The following is a 17,594-nucleotide window of genomic DNA, read 5'->3' on the forward strand; positions in this document are numbered from 1 at the left end:
TGAAGATTAAACCATGAGGAAATCCAAAGCTGGAATGAACCAATAATGAGTAATGAGATTGAAGCCATACTAAAAATTCTCCCAGCAAAGAAAAGCCTGGAACCCCAATGGCTTCACTGCCAACCATTTAAAGAATGAATACCAATCCTACTCAAACTATTCTGAAAAATAGAGAAACAAAGAACACTTCCAAACTCATTCTATAAGGCCAGCATTACCCTGATTGATACCAAAATCAAACAAAGACATATCAAAAAAAGAAAACCACAGGCCAATATCCCCAATGAACACTGATGTAGAAATCTTCAACAAAATACTAGTAAACCAAATTCAACAATACATTAAAAAGACCATGCATCATGATGAAGTGATATTTATCCCAGGGATGCAAGGATGGTTTAACATAGGCAAATCAATCAATGTGATAGATCATATCAACAGAACGAAAGACAAAAAATAAATAATATTTGAATTGATGTTGTAAAAGCATTTGATAAAATTTAACATCCCTTCATGATAAAAACTCTAAACAAACTGGGTATAAAAGGAACACACCTCAACATAATAAAAGCTATATGTGACAGACTCCACAGCTAATATCATACAAAATGGGGGAAAACCGTAAACTTTTCCTCAAAGATGTAGAACATGACAAGGATGCTCACTCTCACCACTATTATTCAACATAGTACTGGAAGTCCTAGCTGGAGCAATCAGAGAAATAAATAAAGGGTCTCCAAATTGGAAAGGAAGAAATCAAATTATCCATCTTTGTGGATATGATCTTATATTTGGAAAAACCTAAAGACTTCACAAGAGAATTATTAGAATTCATAACCAAACTCAATAAGGTAGCAGGAGAAAAAAATCAACATACAAAAATTAGTAGCATTTCTATATATGCCAACAGCAAGCAGTTTGAAAAAGTAATCAAGAAGGTAATCCCATTTATGTCAGTCACAAATAAAATTAAATACCTAGGAATTAACCAAATAAATAAAAGATCTCCACAGTGAAAACTATAAAGCATTGATGCAAGAAATTGAAGAGAACACACACAAAAAAAGAGATATTTCATGTTCATGAACTGGAAAAATCAATGTTGTAAAAATGTCCATACTACCCAAAGCAATCTATAGATTCAATGCAATCCTTATCAAAATACCAATGACATTCTTCACAGAAATAGAAAAAACAATCCTAAAGTTTATATAGAACCACAAAATACCCAGTATAGCCACAGCTATCCTAAGCAAAAAGAACAAAATTAAGCAAATTTACAAGGAAAAGACAACCCCATTAAAAAGTGGGCAAAGGACATTAACAGACACTTCCCAAAAGAAGACATTCATGCAGCCAATAAACATAAAAAGAAGCTTAATGTCACTGATCCTTAGAGTAATGAAAGTTAAAACCAGAATGAGATAGCATGTCAAGTCAGTCAGAATGGCAATTATTAAAAAGTCAAGAAACAACAGATGCTGGCAGGGTTGTGGAGAAAAGGGAACACTTTTACACTGTGGATGGCAATGTAAATCACCTCAACTATTGTGGAAGAGAGTGTGGTGATTCCTTAGAGATCTAGAAGCAGAAATATCATTTGACCCAGCAATCCCATTACTGGGTATATACCCAAAGGAATAGAAATCATTCTATTATAAAGATACATGCACATGTATGTTCATTGCAGCACTATTCACAATAGCAAAGACATGGAAACAACCCAATGCCCATCAAAGATAGACTGGATAAAGAAAATGTGGCGTATATACACCATGAAATACTATGCAGTCATAAAAAGGAATGAGATCATGTCCTTTGCAGGGACATGGATGGAGCTGGAAGCTGTTATCCTCAGCAAACTAACACAGGAACAGAAAAACAAACACTGCATATTCTCCCTTATAAGTGGAAGCTGAACAGTGAGAATATATGGACACATAGTTGGGGGGAACAAAACTCACTGGGACCTATGTAGGGGACCAGCGGGGAGGAAGAGCATCAGGAAAAATAGCTAATGGATGCTTGGCTTAATACCTAGGTGATGGGTTGATTTGTGCAGCAAATCACATGGCACACGTTTACCGGTGTAAAAAACCTTCACATCCTGCACATGTACCCAAGAACTTAAAAGTTGAAGGAAAAAAAAGAGAATCCAACAGAAAAAAAAAAAAAATGCTGTCAAGGATATGAAGAAAACGGAACCCTCATACAGAGTTGGTATGAATGTAAATTGGTGCCACCACTATGGAGAATAATTTGGAAGTTCCTCAAAACACTAAAAATTAAGCTATCATATGATCCAGCTATCCCACTGATAGGTATTCTATTAGTCTATTCTCACACTGCTACAAAGAACTTCCTGAGACTGGGTAATTTATAAAGGAAAGAGGTTTAATTAACTCACAGATCCATATGGCTGGGGAGACCTCAGGAAATTTACAATCATCATTGAAAATGAAGGGGAAGCAGGAACCTTCTTCAAAAGGTGGCAGGAGAGAGAATGTATGCAGAAGGAACTACCAGTTATAAAACCATCACATCTCATGAGAACTGCTCAGAGTAGCATTTTACATTTCTATAATATATGCTATCTTTCTATATGATGCTACAAGTCACAGATCACTTCTTCCAAAAGTTTGCTCACATTAGAACCATCTTGAGAGCTTTTGAACCTCCCCATCACTATCACTGATACCAAGTTCCAGTTGCCCCCCACATTAATTAAATCAGGATATGTGTAGAATTAGGCATTCAGGCAAGTGTAGTTTACAGAGATTCCCAGGTGATTCCAACACACAAGCAGGTTTCAGAACCAGTGGATAGATTGTAATCATTTCCCACCTCCACGCAGTGAAGAAAATCGCTGCCCTTCTCTCTCTAAACCTCTGCAACGCTTCTTCTGCTTTCATGCTGCACTATGATTCCAGAGGGGTTCAAAGTGGAGTCAGTACCCCAGAGCAATCCTCTTCCAATCAAGTGCAGAAAGCCTAGGAAGAAGGGGCTTCATTATTAAAGAAGGGAATTCACGGGGCCACCTAATGCCCCATCAGAGATAAGATCACTAAGTCTCATAAATATAGCACCACTGCCGTCCCAACCCCAATGCATCTGTCTCACCTCAAAGGGACAAAACTCTCTGTTTTTTGGATTCAGGGCAAAGCATCTCAGTGGGATCAACTGGACCTAATGGAGAACCAGAAATGGTTGAGCAGGAAAATGTAAATGTCCAGAAGTGGGAATTAAAATAGAGAAAAGCCAGGGAAAGGAATGCTGTGAGGGGATAGGTTATCACAGAGGTAAAGCAATTATTCCCACAAAGCAGAAAATCCATGGGCCTGGACAAACTCGGAGTCAAGGAAATGTAAACTGAGTAATGGAAAAGCCCCAGTTACTACCTGGGATCAGAAACCTTTCTTTCCTCATGAGGTTCCATGGTGCCCAGTAAAGCTAGGAAAGTGTTTGGAGAAGCAAGATTTCCCCCAGCTTTCTGCAAACCAGCCTTAAATCCAAAAAGGAGTGGAGCCTACCCCAGCATTGGTTACTTCAACCTCAATTATATCTCCTGCCTGTCTCCCCTAATAATAAAGTTAAAAAAAAAAACAAACTAGAAAATACTTAAGAGATCAAATAGTAAAATTTTCTTGTTCTACTCATAAAAGGAGAAACCCTTTTCACACAGTAAATGGCAAAGTCAGAAACAAATCCAAGTATTTTAATTACAAATTAAATTTTGTGCTGTGCCATGTGTCCTCACTCTCTAATTCATCTTTCACCATCTCTAATCTACTCATTTCCCAGCCAGCCAAGTCAGAGAATGAATTGTTACCTAGTTTAGCCAGTCTCAGAGAGCCTCTTTTCCTAAAACAACTCTTTTTAGAGGCCACCTTGCTTTCTCATTGGATGGTCTCTAAAGAGAGAAAGAAGAAAGAAAAAGAAAAACTGTGAAGAAATGATGTAAGATGAAAGTGACAAGAGTGGCTGTTCAATATCATTTCACCTTATGAATTCCGAAGATTTTCAACGTGAAAACCAGGCTCCCAAAGCTATCGTAGTTGTTCACTATTTCTTAACCTTGGTTACTTGTTAGAAATGCTTGGGAAAGTTAAAATTCCCCATGCCCAGACCAATTAAATCAGAATCTCTGAATAGGAAACCCAGACAGCAGAATTTTTAAGGCTTCCCAGGTGATTCCAATGTGTAGAATCACTGCTCTAACAAGACAAAGTTAGCTCCTCCCTCAGACTCTAAGGCTGATCAGCTGGGGTATAAGCTTTTCTGAATAGGGAACAGCTAAGTATGAGCAAGGGCATTTCTTTGGGGGCAGCAGGGTACAAAGTAAGGTTAAGCAGCCACCCAGCAGGGAATAAAGTTACACTTTAATTTCAAAATAAAGCTTCTTATTTTATTGAGTCAAGCTTCATTTTATCTTCTAGCTTTTTTTCTCTTTTTCTGTTCCATAAAATTATAGTGATAAAACAGTAATGTTAATGGGATCAATACCGTTTATTACTAAAGGTGGATATTATACCTTTTCTTGACAGTCCTCAATGAACAACCACAGCTAAAATAAACAGTGCATGTCCTACTACCTGTCTGCTAAGCTGGCTGTTGGTTCTTCATTTCCACCCCCCAAGACCAACACTTCCACCTATCAGGCTTATCTAAGGAGTCACCTGCATGCATGAAATCTGTGAAGGCTTTATAAGCGAAGTGTTCATCCGGTTAGCGTTTATCTAATACCACCTCAAACAAGCACAGCTTGGATGTTATTAGTTGACTAGGACTTGGATAGTGGAAAATAATTAAGAGGTAATTAACAGGTCGGAGAAAACACGGAGGCAGAAAACCATATGTATATTTGGAAGTCCATAGTATCACACTGGAACCCCTTAAATTCATGGCTGAGCATTTCTCTCTGATTCCAGGTAAGTACACTGGACTATATTTCAGATGTGTCTTTATAAATGAGTTGGGAGAGGCAGTGTGGTCTCATGAAAGACAACAGGATTTGAACGAAGATTCAAATACGACCTCTGACAGTAACTAGTCCTATGTCCGTGGGGGAAGCTTTTTAATCTCCCTTAGCTTCAGCTTGCTCAACTGTAAAACAGGGATAATAGTATCTACCTTATCGGGTTGTTTTAAAGATTAGCATTCTTGTATGCAAGTACCTAATATGGTGAATGAAAATAATGGGTGCTCAATAAATAATTGACAAGATGAATAATAATAATAGCATTTGTATTCACAGCAGCAGTTGTTTTTGGAGCATTTAGACAGAAATAGCTTACATCCCAAATTTAAACCTTCCACTTTATTCAGTTTTTAGTTATTGTTTTTGAAAGCTTGACATGAGCAATATTCATAGATATGCAACTGAAGTTACTATAAAGTCCTTTTAATTTTTAGTTTTAAGATACTGAAACAATATGAGAAGCCTTAAATCAGTGAGACCAATTTAATCAAATGGTCTGATTTTTACAGCAATGGGAAAAAAGATTCTATAATGAATATGGTATGCAGAATTGGAGAAATGAGTATAAAATGAACAAATTTGATACTGAGAGATTTCTTGCTAAATATGTAGAGAAATAACTCACTTCTGCAGAGTATTTAGTAGCAAAATAATCCAACACAACCTAGCAAAAGGTGTACAGAAACTTCTTTCTGCTGGTTGTGTTTCAGACAAGTTACCAACAAATGAATAAAGTGTTTTATTGATGAAAGAAAGAATCAAGTAGCTGTATGGCCTTAGGATGTTTCTTAACTTCTCTGAGCATCCAGTTCCTCATCAGTAAGGTTAGAATAATAGTTATGATAGTTTGTTGTTATGTGTGTGGAACTAATAAGTTGGTGGTGCATGTAAAGCACTCACTATAGTGCCTATTACTTTCAGTTATTGGCTATCATTTTTATCTATGTTGCTAGGATTAAAACAATTTAATAGAAAGATTTAAAAGTATATCAGAGAACAATGATATGCTGATTTTCAATACCAGATTCTTCCACAAGATTAAAGGTTTAGGTATGGTACAAGCTCTTGGGGTCCTTGCTTATTTCATTTGTCAGGTAGGAACTACTAAACTTACAAAAGCACTAACAGGAGTTCTGTGTTTTAATCAAGCAGATTAGTTATGCTAAGAGATAACACTTCTGTTAACCCCTTCTATGACTTTTCCTACAAAGTTTGCATCAGAAAGTTTTCTTTTAAAAGTTTTTAATTTCTAACAATGAGAGATCCTTTATAGTCATAACTAGCCTTGTCATAACTGAACAATACTTGAGGAATAAGCACAAAGTTAAGGTGAAGAAGCAAACAAGAATCTGCTAGCATGGAATCTGCCTATCAGGGCATTCATCCTTAAGCAATGATCCCAGTGGACCTTGCAAAAGACATGGCAAGTCTTTCTACTTTATTTGTTTATTATCAAATATTCCTTAAGCACTTAGGGTTGGCCAACTTGCTATGACAAGCAGTCCCCAAATTTCACTGGTTTCACACTACAAGATTTAGTTCTTATATGGAAAATCCAATCAGATATTCCTAATCAGCAGCTTTTGTCCAACTGATGACTAAATTTGAGATACTTCCATTAGCAACTCCACTGTGTCCTAGGATCTCTTCAGAGCCCTCTACTAGATGCTCCGCACTCACCCAGACAACAGGCAAAACAAACATTATTTCAGAAAATTAAGTGCCCAATATTTAACCCCCTTATGGCAAAATACACAACCACTTCTGCCCACAGTGCATTGGCAAGAAGCAGTTATGTAGTCCCACCAAGATGCAAGAAAAGCTGGGAAAAGTAATCAGGTAACCACTTTCCAGAAAGAACGCTCCACTATGGAAGAGAAGTGTGATTCTATGTCTCTCTGCTAGCTATGCCTGCCATAAGCACCTGGGTAATGGAGGTAGATTAAGTTTTAAAATAGAAATAAAAAGTCCCCTCTTTATGGTGTCTACAGACTAGATCATTCTTACTCTAATAAAGAACCCCCTCCTAATGGCTCCATGTGCTGAATTTCCTTTTATCATCTTGACATTAGCCTCATCCCTATCTATGCTGTAGAACTACATTTTCCAGAATTCCTTTCCAGTATCATTTAAGGTTAGATTCTGCCAATGAGGCATTCACAAATAGAAGAAGCCATTTTTCTCAGCAGCAGCTGTTTGCAGGCAGATGAGATCATTGTTGGCAGCGCTCCTTGGCTTTCAATGCTTCTCCCAGGAATCACCTGCTATAAGCAGTCAGCTGAGATCATCAGCAGAAGCTTCCAGTGGCTCCAGGCTTCCCCCTGAGAATTACCGACTTCAGTGTTCCATGGAACAAAGATCACTGATAGTGGCTTGCCTGCAATCTTGCACTTTAAAATGTGCTGAAAATTAATCTGCCGGACCTTGCTCACACAGCCCTTCCAATGTTCTGAACTAACTTCTTCCCACCATTTTTGTCAGAAAATGACAAAACCTGAACACATTCAGTATGCAGAAATTAAACAAACTTATTCTGTAATTCAAAAAAAATATTTTCTGGTACCTGATATATGCCAGGTTCTATGCTAGATGCTGGCAATACAGTAGCAGCCAAAGAGATAAACTTCTGCCTTTACTGTGCCTATTTATAAACTACTCAGTGAGAAGTACATTATAAAACATAATAAATCAATAAGTGCATACTCTGACAAGAGCTTTGAAGCAAAATTGTAGGATGCTATGAGAGAGAAGTTCTCATAGCATAGTCACAGTGATGACTTTTTTCAAATAGAGTAAAATAGGAGTTGGAATGCATAGACTCCCACTATCACGATCAAGTTAGAAAAGAAGAAAACCAACAGTAATTCAATTCTACATTACTAGTCAAAAGAAATTTGGCAAAATCCTTGGAAATAAATGGTCTTAATGTCTCTGATTGTAGTGACGTGACAGCACGTCACAATGTAATATTACATGTGATGGCGCATCCTATGTAATAGGACAAAAAATTAATATGGCTCAAAGATTTCAGTCATCAGGAAAATGGAAAAATAGGTGGCTACGAGTACAGTTTTTATATACTGAAATATTAGAATTTCCACATAAAATACATTGGAGAGGAAGGACCAAGTAACGCAGAGTAGGTAACTACTCTGAGTAATTCTGGTCAAGAAAATATAGCATTCATATTGTTCATATACATTAATTCCATTTATCAGTCAATAGCTAAAATGCTTATTCATTTTATGTTTTATAAACTAATCTAGATTGGAGAAGATAATATTTATTAGTGGAGTGTGAGCATAGTTAATATTCTATTAGTAACTTGGAAAGACAAAAAATAATAATAAATCAGCAACTTTCAGGCTATATCCAAATAACAACTAGAACATATAAAATGTTTATTAAAATCTATGTGGCTTTTTAATTTATATCTCTGTAGCCTTCAGAGCTGAGCCTCTTAATTCACCAGTTCCTAATCTCTGAATATAATCAAGCAGATATCGACTGGGTGCGGTGGCTCACGCCTGTAATCCCAGCACTTTCGGAGGCCGAGCTGGGTGGATGAGGAGGTCAGGAGATCTAGACTATCCTGGCTAACATGGTGAAACCCCGTCTCTACTAAAAATACAAAAAATTAGCTGGGTGTGATGGCGGCGCCTGTAGCCCCAGCTACTACAGAGGCTGAGGCGGGAGAATGGCGTGAACCCGGGAGGCGGAGCTTGCAGTGAGCCGAGAGATGGCGCCATTGCACTCCAGCCTGGACAACAGAGCGAGACTCCATCTCAAAAAAAAAAAAATCAGATTATCTTGTTAATGTTTGACCAGAGTACTAAGCTTAGCATCTGGCCAATCTAACTGCTTGTCCTATATTGTCATTGCCCGGTACCCGACACTAAACTTGTTCTTTATAGTCAAGCTTCCATCGTACATTTATTCACGCAATAAATGTTTATTGAACATTTTGTGTATGTTAAGCCCTGGAGGGTATAACTGAGGAAGATACATACGGTCCCTATCCTGAAAGAGTTTGCTTGTGGTTTGGGGTGGAGGGAGGATGGGAGAATGTCAAGGGGGAAGTGAGAAGTACATGAGAGGAACTAATCCCATGGGAGGAACTAATACAAAGCCTATAAATCCAAACTCAGCACATTTAAAAGGGTTTCCCAGAAGACATGCCTTCTAACCAAGACCTAAGGATGCTAAAGAAGTTATCGTGGCGGAGAAGAGAAGTGAAATAATCCAGCAGGAAGAACAGTATTGAGAAACCATAGGTAAGAGGGACCACAACAGATGTCCTATTGAAGCAACTAAAAAACGTTCCATGTGGATGGACTATAAAGTTCAATGTGGAGCAATGTAATGGATGAGGACAGGTAATTAAGTAGTAGTAGATTTTACAGGACCTGATAGAGAATATTAGGGAGTTTGAAATTTAAAAGCAATTTGAAGCCATTAAAAGTTATAAATTAGAACAGAATCAAATTTGTATTTGGGAAATTTCAATCTGGGTGCCAAATGGAGAATGAAAAGGAAGGGGAGACTGGAGGAGAAGCCATATAAAAGATTATTGCCATAATTCAAGCAAGAAATTGTCATAGTTTAATCTATGACAATGAGTCCTTCTCTGGATTTACTGACTACTGTTACATTTCATTTATTTTTATTTTTATTTATTTGAGATGGGAGTCTCACTCTGTTGCCCAATCTGGAGTATAGTGGTGTAATCACAGTTCACAGTAGCCTCGACCTCCAGGCTCAGCCTGTTGCATTTCATTTGGAACTGGGCTTCTGACTTGCCCCTTAAAGTACTTTCTGTATGTTAACATCTTACTCCAATTTAGTTTCAACAGCCGAATTTCTCCTATATGATACCAAATGTACCTTAATTTATTGCCAGGTTGTCCCTCTGCTATGTACATCTACCATATGTTTCCTAACCATGCCATACTATACTCAGCTACTGGGGCAAGTATTTCTTGCTTACCAGACCTTTTACTAAACAACTCCTATGTAATTATTTCCTATTTTCTGATAGCAGGAACTCTCAATTTACTGACATTCCTATGTGAAACTGTCTGCTTTCCAAGTTTTTACCATGTTTTCCTCTTCTCCCCATAACTAAGCTCCAATTAGAACAATAGCAATAGCATGGATAGCATGGACTCTAAGATACATGAATATATGTCCTAGAATTTTCAACTACCCCAACTTTATAGTTCTCTTTTTAATTTCCACTTTTATTTTAGATACAAGGGGTACATGTGTAGGTTTGTTCCATGGGTATATTGCACCAGGGTAGTGAGCACAGTATCCAATAGGTAGTTTTTCAACCCATACCCCTCTTCCTTCCCTTCCTCCTTAGTATTCTGCAGCGTCTATTGTTCTCATTTTTATGGTCATGTGTGCTCAATTATTAGCTCCCACTTATAAGTTAGAATATGTGGTAGTTTTCTCTTCTGGAATTCGTTCACTTAGGATAATGGTCTCTGCCTCCATCCGTGTTGCCACAAAGGACGTGGTTTTATTTATGTAGCTGCATAGTATTCCATGGTATATATGTGCCACATTTTCTTTATCCAATCCACCACTGATGGACCCCTAGGTTGGTTCTGTGTCTTTGCTATTGTGAATAGTACAGTGATGAACATAAGAGAACATATGTCTTTTTGGTATAATGATCTATTTTCCAGTGGGTATGTATATCCAGTAATGGGACTGCTGAACCAAATGGTTGCTCTGTTTTAAGGTCTTTGAGAAATTGCCAAACTGCTTTCCATGATGGCTGAACTAATTTACATTCTAACCAATAGTATATAAGTGCTCATTTTTCTCTGCAGCCTCACAAACATCTGTTGTTTTTTCTCTTTTTTGTAGTAGCTATTCTGACTGGTGTGAGATAATACGTCATTGTGGTTTTGATTTGCCCTTCTCTGATTAGTAATGCTGAGCCTTTTTGCATAGTTTTTGGTCACTTGTATGTTTTCTTTTGAGAAGTGCCTGTTCATGTCCTTTGCCCATTTTTTTTTTCACATTATAAACCAGCCAGTTTATTATTTTCTAGTAAGATGCTGAACTTTTACCATGTAGACTAAAATACCTATGTCAGCAGGAACCGTATATTTTCTTCCTAGAGGTAGTTACATGGAAAACTAGGTTATTTAGTGAGTGTAAAATCCAAACAAGAGGAGACTAATCTTAAGACCTAAACATATCCGTGAAGGCTTGGAGCATACTTTCCCACCACTGGAACACTTCAGCCTCCAGAAATCTTGTTGACTCTTCCCTCCCTGTCTTGGTCTAGCTGAGCACTGCCACTGGTCAGTCACCTCCTGCAATCATACAGTCAGGCCAGCTTAGCCTAAGAGCTGTATCTCTGCTTACTGGTTTATGTTGTTACCGCCACTGTTACTAACAGTTAAGGTTCTGAAAGGGGCATGTCAATTGCTCCCATGTACCCACTACGAGACATAATAATCCTGTTAGGTTGTTCTCTCAAACCCACTCCACTCAAGTTTTTCAGGTAATATGCTCTGTAAGGTTCTTTCCAACTCCATTAGCACATACATAGTTTACCTATAAATTTACCTAATATAACGTACTTTCTACTGAGGATTGAGGTTTTAAAGGTTTTTTTTTTTTCCTACCTTCTTAATCAGTGATTCCCAACCACATAGGAGTTAATGAAACGAATTCTGTATCACCACTGCAACCAATACAGAGATACCAAGTGATACGTATTTTTCAAATTAATATTTTTAATTTATTTTTTATTTCAATAGGTTTTTGGGGAACAGGTGGTATTTTGTTACATGAATAAGTTCTTTAGTGATAATTTCTGAGATTTTGGTGCACCCATCACCAAAGTAGTGTACACTGTACCCAGTGTGTAGTCTTTTATCCCTCACCCACCTCCCACCCTTTCCCCTAAGTCCCCAAAGTCCATTGTATCATTCTTAGGCCTTTGCGTCCCCACAGCTTAGCTCCCAATTATGAGTGACAATATATGATGTTTGGGTTTCCATTCCTGAGCTCCTTCACTTAGAACAGTAGTCTCCAATTCCATCCAGGTTGCTGTGAATGCCATTGTTTCATTCCTTTTTATGGCTGAGTAGCATTCCATAGTGTATATATGCCACATTCTCTTTATCCACTCATTGATGGATGGGCATTTGGGCTGATTCCATATTTTTGCAATTGCAAATTGTGCTGGTATAAATATGCATGTGCAAGTATCTATTTCACATAATGACTTCTTTTCCTCTGGATAGATACCTAGTAGTGGGATTGCTGGACCAAAAGGTAGATCAACTTTTAGTTCTTTAAGGAATCTCCATACTGTTTTCCACAATGGTTGTACCAGTTTACATTCCCACCAGCAGGGTAAAAGTGTTCACTTTCACCACATCCATGCCAACATCTATTATTTTTAGATTTTTTGATTATGGCCATTCTTGCAGGAGTGAGGTGGTATAAAATTGTGGTTTTGATTTGCATTTTCCTATTCATTAGAAATTTTGAGGATTTTTTCCATACGCTTGTTGGCCATTTGTATATCTTTTTTGAGAATTGTCTATTCATATCCTTAGCCCACTTCTTGATGGGATTGGTGTTTTTTGTTTTTTGTTTTTTGTTTTTTGTTTTCTTACTGATTTGTTTGAGTTCTTTGTAGATTCTGGATGTTAGTCCTGTGTCAGATGTACAGATTGTGAAGATTTTCTCCCATTTTGTGGGTTGTCTGTTTACTCTGCTGATTATTTTGCTGTGCAGAAGCTTTTTAGTTTAATTGAGTTGCACCTATTTATCTTTGTTCTTGTTGCATTTGCTTTTGGGTTCTTGGTCATGAAATCTTTGCTTTAGATTCCATATTTTTGAAATTGCAAATCTAAGCCAATGTCTAGAAGGGTTTTTCTGATGTTATCTTCTATAATTTTTATGATTTCAGGTCTTAGATTTAAGTTTCTGACCCATCTTGAGTTGATTTTTGCATAAAGTGAGAGATGAGGATCCACTTTCATTCTTCTACATGTGGCTTGCCAGTTATTCCAGCACCATTTGTTTAATAGGGTATCCTTTTCCCACCTTATGTTTTTGTTTGTTTTGTCAAAGATCAGTTGGCCTTAAGTATTTGGCTTTATTTCTGGGCACTCTATTCTGTTCCATAGGTCTATGTGCCTATTTTTTATACAAGTACAATGCTGTTTTGATGACTATGGCCTCATAGTATAGTTTGTAGTCAGGTAATGTGATGCCTCCAGATTTGTTCTTTTTGCTTAGTCTTGCTTTGGCTATGTGGACTCTTTTTTGGTTTCATATGTATTTTCAGGGTTTTTTTTTTCTAGTTTTGTGAAGAATGATGGTGGTATTTTGATGGGAATTGCATTGAATTTGTAGGTTGCATTTGGCAGTATGGTTATTTTCACAATATTGATTCTACCCATCCATGAGCATGGGATTTGTTTCCATTTGTTTGTGTCATCTATGATTTCTTTCAGCAGTGTTTGGTAGTTTTCCTTGTTAGAGGTCTTTCGTCTTCTTGGTTAGGCGTATTTGTAAGTTACTTTTTTTGTGTGCATCTATGGTAAAAGGTGTTGGATTCTTTATTTGATTCTCAGCTTGGTTGCTGTTGGTCTATAGCAGAGCTACTGATTTGTGTACATTAATTTTGTATCCTGAAATTTTGCTGAATTCATTTACCAGTTCTAGGAGCTTTTTGATGAGTATTGAGGATTTTCTAGTTATACAATCATATGATCAGCAAACAGTGACAATGTGACTTCCTCTTTACCAATTAGGATGCCTTTGATTTCTTTCTCTTGTCTGATTGCTCTGGCTGGGACTCAGATTCATGTTATTTTGTTCTCTATGTAAAAATGTAAAAAAACAAATTATGCAGTCCTCAACTTCGTAGTCAATAATAGTAAGGGTCAAGTTGTCAAAAAAATGTCTTTCAACAGTAGAAAAGTTTGCTTTCTTGTTTTAATTTTACTTTAAGTCCTGGAATACATGTGCAGAACATGCTGGTTTGTTACATAGGTATACATGTGCCATGGTGGTTTGCTGCACCTACCACCCTATCATCTAGGTTTTAAGTCCTGCATGCATTAGGTATTTGTCCTAATGCTCTCCCTCTCCAAAGTTTGCTTTCAAATAAAAATAAAAGTTAAAAAGACACAGGTATTGCAAACATCATGTAATAATGATAAAATTACAGAAAAAAAAAATTCAGACTGACTCATGGCATTCACATCACACCAGAATTTTTATTTTCTGTTTTTGTAATAAAACAGTAAATTGTATCCCAAAAAATAGGTTAGGTCCATACTGGCTAAAAACTTCAGTCCCAGACTCAATGAATGAGGACGAACTATATAGTGCAGGCTTAACAGACATTCCATATACATAAACCATTTTTAACACCCCTCACTAGGGTTTTGAGGGAAGGAGGGATGAAATGTGGACATGTGAACTCACAAAGGCAGAATATTCTTTCAATTATAAAAAGTCATACATGTGACACTTTACTACATCTTGGACAATAGCTAAGATTTTATCTGTGGGAATCCACCTTTGAAAATCACAATGAAAATCAACAGGAAACGATTTAATATAAAATATTCAAATTTCTCAGTATAGGACTTTCACAGAAAACAAAGAAAGGGACAACAATGAAAATGAGTTTTCTTAAAAAATAACATTTCCTTTATTTTGTGCCTGCTACTCAAACCTCAAAAACAAATCTGTACAAAACTAGGAACACAGAAAAGGACCAGAGAGGATGTGATATTGTAAAGTCTTATGACTGAACTTCCACCCTCATCAAGACCTTCACTACAGAGCTGAGGGTTTCCAGATCGACTGGACAAAGTGAGTGGTCTCTGGTCATCACCCCTGCTTCACCAAAGATGGCCCAGGTCACTCACTGTGAAACTTGGCAGAATAGAGCTGGACAGAGATTGAGCTTCCCCAGTAGCTGCCCCACTTCTTCTTAGTTTTCTCATGCCAGAAGTATTTGCCTTTGGTGAACTTCAAAACCTGATTGGCTCGCTCGCTCGTCTCAAGCTGCACCTTGCTTCTTTGCCCATTTTTTATTATTACTATTTTTTTGCTTGTTGATTTGTTTTATTTACTTTTATTCTGGATATTAGAACTTTGTCAGATGTATAGTTCGCAAATATTTTCTCTCATTCTGTAGGTTGTCTGTTTACGCTGTTGATAGTTTCTTTTGCTATGCAGAAGCTCTTTAGTTTAATTAGGTCCCACTTACCAATTTTTGTTTTTGTTGCAATTGCTTTTGGGGGCTTAGCCAAAAATTCTTTGCCAAGGCTGATGTTGAGAAGAGCGTTTTCTAAGTTTTCCTCTAGGATGTTTAGAGTTTGAGGTCCTACGTTTAAATCTTTAATACATCTTGAGTTTATTTTTGTATAGGGTGAAAGGTAAGGGTCCAGTTTCATTCTTCTGCACATGGTTAGCCAATTATCCCAACACCATTTATTGAATAGGGAGTCCTTTCTCCATCTCTTAATTTTTTCTCAGCTTTGAGGAAGACCAGATGGTTGTAGATGCATGGCTTTATTTCTGAGTTTTCTATTCTGTTCCATCAGTCTCCGTGTCGGTTTCTGTAACAGTATCATGCTGTTTTGGTTATCACAGCCTTGTAGTATATGGCTTAAATTTGGGTACTGTGATGCCTCTGGCTTAGTTCTTTTAGCTTAGGATTGCTTAGGCTATTCAGTCTCTTTTCTGATTTATATGAATTTTGCAATAGATTTTTCTAATTCTGTGAAAAATGACATTGGTAGTTTGATAGGAATAGTATAGAATCTATAAATTGCTCTGGGCAGTATGGCCATTTTAATGATACTGATTCTTCCTATGCACAAGCGTGGAATGTTTCTCCATTTATTTATGTCATCTCTGATTTCTTTCAGCAGTGTTTTGTAGTTCTCCTTTTAGAGATCTTTTATCTTCTTGTTTAACTGTATTCCTAGGTATTTCATTTTTGTGGCTATTTTAAATGGCATTGTGTTCTTGACTTGATTCTCAGCCTGGACATTATTGGTGTATAGAAATGCTACTGCTTTTTGTACATTGATTTTTGTATCCGGAAACCTTGCTAAAATTGTTTATCAGTTCTAGTAGCATTTTGGCAGAGTCTAGGATTTTGTAAATATAGACTCCTCAGCAAAGAAGAAGAGTTTGACTTCTTCTTTTCCTATTTGTATGCCTTTTATTTCTTTCTCTTGCCTGATTGCTCTGGCTGGGACTTCAAGTACTGTGTTGAGTAAGCATGGTGAGAGTTGGCATCCTTGCCTCGTTCCAGTTCTCAAGAGGATTGCTACTGGCTTTTGCCCATTCAGTATAATGTTGGCTGTGGGTTTGTCATAGATGGCTCTTATTATTTTGAGGTATGTTCCTTTGATGTCTAGTCCGTTGAGGGTTTTTATCATGAAGGAATGTTGGATTTTATTGAAAGCTTTTTCTGCATCTATTGAGATGATCATATGGTTTTGAGCCAGCCTTGCATCCCAGGAAAAAAGCCTACTTGATGTTGGTGGATTAACTTTTGATATGTGGTTGGATTCAGTTTGCTGATATTTTGTTGAGGGTTTTTATGTCTAGGTTCATTAGGGATATTGGCCTGAAGTTTCATTTTCTTGTTGTGTCTCTGCCAGATTTTGGTATTAGGCTGATGCTGGCTTCATAGAATGAGTTAAAGAGGGGTCCCTCCTCCTCTATTTTTTGGGAATAGTTTCAGTAGGATTGGTACCAGTTTCTCTTTAAATGTCTGGTAGAATTCAGCTGTGACTCCATCTGATACAGGGTGCTTTTCTGGTTGGTAGGTTTTTTTATTATTATTATTACTGATTCCATTTCAGATCTTAATACTCTGACCTTATCGTTCCTAGCAAAGGTTTGGCTTCATAGAAATGTGTTCAGCCTGTATTTAATAGCTATTTTAACCTAGATAGGCAAATTCATCTTTTAAATAGTATTATGAGAGCAATTATAAGGCTACAGGTGCATTGCCTCATTCGGTAGTAGTCATTAAAGGTCAATCCTATGGTAGAATTTTACTAACCTCTAGGAAGGATTAAAAAATGTTATATGGCATGTAATTCTTTCTTCCAAAAAGTTAACAAGCTATTTGGGCAGCCAAAGAATATATATACTGAGCAGAAAGCTAATAATATATTTAATTATCTCAAGATGATAGATACTGATTTAATTTAAATGCTTTCTCTGTGCCAGTTTCTGTGCCAAATGCATGATGTGTCCTATATTTTTAATTATAATAATCCTGCAGAGCATGTGTTATTATTCTAATTTTTAAAATGAGGAAATAAGACTCAGGGAAGTTAGGTGACCTGCCCAAGATCGTGTAGACGGTAAGTGGCAAAAGCAGATTCAAACACAAGTCTGTTCTTCCACAGAAGATTTCCTTTTTACTCCTTGCTATAGGTGTTGTCTCTTGTTACCCACCAATCACTTTTATTTCGTAGCCTAAAACCCACTATGTTCACTCAAAATAAGTTCTGAGAAAGAACATGGTGGTATGAACAAAGACAAGGATAGCAGAGTGCTTTCAACTTTCATGGTAACTCCGATTAACTTA

This window comes from Macaca fascicularis, chromosome 5, assembly GCF_037993035.2.
Source record: "Macaca fascicularis isolate 582-1 chromosome 5, T2T-MFA8v1.1".
In the NCBI taxonomy this organism is placed as follows: domain Eukaryota; kingdom Metazoa; phylum Chordata; class Mammalia; order Primates; family Cercopithecidae; genus Macaca; species Macaca fascicularis.